We start from the raw sequence: 5,745 nt of genomic DNA, 5'->3' as shown, positions 1-5,745 counted from the left end.
TAAAGGTGTTGAATTGTGGGTCTGTGGTCCTCAAAAGTGCGCTGTGTGCACGGGCAGTCACGTGGGCACTACGGTAACATGGACACGCCCAGGAGGGGCTGCAGCTTACGGGCGCGCCAGCCGCCTTCCAGGTGCGAGGCCTGGAGTGGGATCTGGACACAAACCACATCACGGACGCCCCCAGCAGCCCTGAAAACGGGGATGACGCCATCAAAACTGACATAAAATAAGGACGATTTTAGACCATGATGGGGAGACTCGTGCCAGTAGGTGAGAAAGGAAATTGTAAACGCAGAGAGTGATTAGAGACGGCGAGTCTGAGATGTGAGAGAGAAGTGGGCAAACAATAAATAACTACAGGTAAATAGTGACTGTATTTCATTTCAACAAAATATTTCATTAAGGCACCTGAAAACCATGACACGTAAGCCAGGAGGGGTGCACAGGGAGTCACGTGCTCATGGCTCATGTATGATGTCAGGAGTGCTGATCAAATAAACACAAACATGTGCTGTGATACCACACCAGGAACAGGGCACACAGCCTCCAAACTTGTAGAGGTGAAAATGTGAATGACAGAAAATTATCTAAAAACGGCAACACTAGACAGGAAAAAAAATCATACAAGTAGAACAAATAGCACAAAATGAGATGCAGATTTAAACTAAAATGTATCAATTACGTTAGGTGATAAAGCAAGAGAAACACAGAATTGGTAACAGCTCAACCGCCAGGATGAGGAATGACCAAGGAGAATGAATGGGGCTGGGCAGCAGCACAGGCGGTCAGCAGTCCACGGTGGGCGCCACCCCCGAGGCACACAGGAGGACGCAGGAGCGGAGGCATCCCCAGGCCCTGCTGGGGTCACTTGGTCACTGACTGGGGCTGCCTGGACGAGGGTCCTGAGCTCAGGAGCTGCATCCCGTCCCCTGAACAGCGAGGTCTTGCGTGAAGGGACACACCTGCCCCTACGTCTCTGCCACAGGGACACAACTTCAAATGCTGAAACTATTGAAATGTCCTTAAAAGACTGAGTGTCATGCCAAAAAACCTGAAAATTAGGCCATAAGAACAAATTCCTAGGGATAACGTAACTTATGAAAACTAACTCGAGAAGAACTGGGATCCTGGCCAGGTGAGTACCAACAGCGATGGAGAAGCCCAAAGTCCAGGGGCTGGGCAGCGAGGTGTGCATCTCACTCACACGGAGCCCAGCTGGGGCCCGGGGGGAGGGGTGCCACTCGGGCTGCCACCAGCTCTTCTCTGCTGGGCCCTGAAGACATGCCTCCTTCACATGCCGAGTTGGTCACATGGCCCCAAACCAGCTATAGGGGAGGCACATGGACGACCCCTGAGAACCCGCTCTGCTGCATCGCCGAACCATAATTCAACTGAATCAAGTCAAAAGTCTCCCCACAAGATGTGAACTGGTACAGCCACTATGGAGAACAGTACGGAGGTTCCTTAAAAAACTAAAAATAGAACTACCTACCCTATGACCCAGCAACCCCACTACTGGGTATATACGCTAAGAAAACTATAATTCAAAAAGAGTCATGTACCACAATGTTCAATGCAGCTCTATTTACAATAGCCCCGGTCATGGAAGCAACCTAAATATCCATCAACAGAGAGATGGATAAAGAAGATGTGGTACATATACACAATGGAATACTCAGCCATAAAAAGAGATTGAAATAATGCCATTTGCAGCAACATGGATGGACCTAGAGATTGTCATACTAAGTGAAGTAAGTCAGAGAAAGACAAATACAATATCACTTATATGTGGAATTTTAAAAAGTGATACAAATGAACCTTTTTGCAAAACAGAAACAGACTCACAGACACCGAAAACAAACTTATGGTTACCAAAGGGGAATGGTAGAGGGGAGGGATAAATTTGGAGTTTGGGATTAACAGATAAACATTACCTATATATAAAATAAACAACACGGTCCTATTGTGTAGCACAGGGAACTCTACTCAATATCCTGTGATAAACCATAATGGAAAAGAATATGAAAATATATATAGATATAGATATAGATATAGATATAGATATATCTATCTATAGATACCTATATCTCTATCTATCTATCTATCTATCTATATATATATATATATCTGAACCACTTTGCTGTACAGCAAAAACTAACATAACATTGTAAATCAACTAAATAAAAAATAAAAATTTTTCAAACATTCAGGGAAGAAACAGTTACAATCTTATACAAATTCTCCTGGGAATAGAGGATCTTGATGATGCAAATCCCAACAAGAACAGCATCACAAAGGCAAATGTCACCCTGGAGACGGACGTACCACATTCTTCTCAGAGCCACACTCACGCTGTGCCGGCCGTGGGTGGGACCTGTCTGGGACTGTACTCACAAGTCACTCAACCCTCACGATGGCCTGCGAGGCAGGCACTGCAAACCAGGACATTGAGGCCCAGAGAATCTAACTGCCCAGGGGGACATTAAGTGGCACACCTGGAACACAAAGTCCTACACAAAACATCCACAAACCACAAACCACAACATGTATGTAAAGAAAGCCTATCATCACTAAGTTGTGCTTATTCCAGAAATTTACTGCAGTTAACCATATTAACAGAACAAGGGAGAAAAATCATATGGTCATCTCAGTAGTGGCAGAAAAGTGTTTTATTCATCCATTCATGATGACAAATTCTTAGCAAATTAACAACAGAAGGAGCAAGGAGCCACCTACCAAAAAACCGAATTTAGTGGTGCAAATTTAGTGGTGAAGTAGTAAAAGCTCGCCTTTGATTTAATACCCAGAACAAGACAGATGCCCACTCTACTACCACATATAATCCACAATTATATTAGACGTGCCAGCCAGCACAGAAGAGCAAAACTCAAAACAAAACCGAAAAGAAAACATAAAGTAAAAGCCCAGAGTAAAGGAATGGAACGGAGAAAAGAAAAGCCATTACTCACAGAGGGCATGACTGCTAGAAAGTCTAGCACAGCTACAGGCAAATTATTACGAGTTTGACAAGATTGCTGGGTGTAAAATTAATGTACAAAAAATCAATTCTATTTCCATATAATACAAACAAACACATTTCAAAAACACATCTTTTAGATATGGCATCACAAAATAAGGAAAACCTAGGAAGAAACATAACAAAAGATGCATAAGACCTCCATGGAGAAAATTATAGAACTATAATTAACGTACATTGAAGGAGATCTAATAAGTGGACACAGATACTACAGTCATGGCTTCTAAGACCCAATATTACCTATGTCAACTCTTCCCAAACCAACCAATGCAATCCCAAACAAAATCCCAACTTAACCAGCTAATTCTAAAGCTCATGCAATTCAAAGGGTCAAAAGTAGCCCAAACATCCTGACACGGGGTGGGAGGTCTTGATGTACAGAATGTGGTGCTGCACAGGGACGGACTGGACATCAGTGGGGGGAACAGACACAGGAATCATTTATGACCAACGAGTCTTGTGAATGGATGATGCTGGGCAACTGGACCGACATGTGAAAACCCCGGAACTGGGTCCTTAACCCTCACCACATGCACAGAAGTCAACTCCAGGTAGAATATGTATCTAATACTCAAAACAGACAAAAGTATACCCTCTTTTAGAAGACACATGGAATATTTTATGACCACAAACAGAAAAATCATCATGAAAAAGACTGATAAATTGCATCCTATTAAAGTTTAAATTGGGACTTCCCTGGCAGTCCAGCGGTTAAGACTTTGCCTTCCAACGCAGGGGTTGTGGGTTTGATCCCTGGTCGGGGAGCTAAGATCCCACATGCCTCGCGGCCAAAAAACCAGAAGCAATACTGTAACAAATTCAATAAAGACGTTAAAAATGGTCCACATCAAAAACAACAACAAAAAAAACCTTTAAAGTTTAAATTTTCTCTTCATCAAAACACACCATTAAAATGTGGAAAGACAAGAAAAAGCTATTTGCAAATGTAATCCACAAAGTACTAGTATCCAGAACTACAAATAACTTCTACAAGTTAAGAGACAGACTATCCAGTAGGAAACTAGGGAAAATCCTTGACCAGGCACCTTGGAAAGGCAGGTGCTCACCCTGGCCGACGGGGCGGCAGGTGACGGCACAGGAGGTGCAGGACTCTCTAGGAGGTGGACTTCTAGAAGCCTGACTGAAAGTGTGGGGTGCGAGGGCATACCTGCCAGCGGCAGCGTTAGCTGATGTCACCGCTTTGCAAACAGTTCCAGATAATCTGTAGTAACGCTACTCAGAATACGGTGAAGGAGTTAAATGAAACATGAACATGATGGGAAATAAAACCTTTATTAAAAAGGCCTTCTTTCCTTTTTATAAAAAAGGACCAAATGGGGCTTCCCTGGTGGCGCAGTGGTTGAGAGTCCGCCTGCCGATGCAGGGGACACGGGTTCGTGCCCCGGTCTGGGAGGATCCCACATGCCGCTGAGCGGCTGGGCCCGTGAGCCATGGCCACTGAGCCTGCGCGTCCAGAGCCTGTGCTCCGCAACGGGAGAGGCCACAACAGTGAGAGGCCCGCGTACCAAAAAAAAAAAAAGGACCAAATGGAATTTTAGAACGAAGAAATATACAATTTCTAAAATTAAAAATTCAGTCTATAAGCCCAACAGCAGATCAGGCGCATGGAGGAAACAGCAGTAAACTCTGTGACGGGACAACAGAGACCACCCAGCCAAAGCTCCTAGAACACTAAGGAGGAAAAGACCCAAGGTTAGGGAAAGGGGGGCCAGACCCAGGGGCTGACGTGGCGTCACTGGAGTGCCGGGGGGAGGGGATTGGAGAGGCGGGTCGGCTCAAGAGAGAAGTAACAGGAAATCGTGGCCCAAACTTCCCACATTTGATGAAAAATACAAACTCAGGTCCAAGAAGCTCAACGTAACCCAAACGAGAAACATAAAGTAACAGCATGGCGACAATCTTCTACAAGCTGAAAATGGATTCATGCGAAAATCTTTAAATAATTAAAAAAAAAAAATCTGATGATGAAACACACACCCCCCACACCGACTTCCCTGTGAAGTTACAAAAACGCAACGCGACCTGAAGGCGAGGGCCTCCTCCTGAGCCCCAGGGCCCACGCCAGCCCCTGCTCTCGACCTGCAGCTCTGCTAAGTCCACCACACGGCACTCTCAACAGTCACTTCGCTTCACCAAAGAAAGCAAGTATTACCTAAGCTATAACGTTTCCAATCTAAAAATCTAATTTTATGCCCTGTTAGGACATAATTTTCAGAAATGAACTACAAACCAAGGAGAGCAGGGCTTGGGCGGTATTTCTCCTGTGGAATGTTAAGGCCACAAACATTATTCTCCACAGCTCTAGGTGTTACTTGCATTTAGTCTCAGATCTTGCAGTTCCTGCTCATCAACTGTGGTGCACAGCTTATTTCATAAAAGAACTCAACGCGAAACTCAGTTATAATTAAAGAATCACTTTTTAGAACAACGTATTAGCTTATTAAATAAGGGTTGCTTGTTACACAATAAATTATTTTCTTCAACCGTCCTTCAGAGCTGCTTTCTTGCACGTTAGGCAGAAAAATACAGCATTTTCTTTGTCTCAAGATAGTTGATGAAAAACTACTGACCTGTTTGTCTCAAGACATGTAAAGGGCTTCGATGAACCTGTCTTTTTAGGACACTTCAGACCCCCCCCGCCCCCCGCACCGCAGGCCCTGAAGACAGACACCCACGGAGAGGAGCGC

The sequence above is a fragment of the Mesoplodon densirostris genome, chromosome 3, assembly GCF_025265405.1.
Source record: "Mesoplodon densirostris isolate mMesDen1 chromosome 3, mMesDen1 primary haplotype, whole genome shotgun sequence".
NCBI lineage: Eukaryota > Metazoa > Chordata > Mammalia > Artiodactyla > Ziphiidae > Mesoplodon > Mesoplodon densirostris.
The sequence above is the reverse complement of the archived record's forward strand: the minus strand, read 5'-3'. Positions refer to the sequence as shown.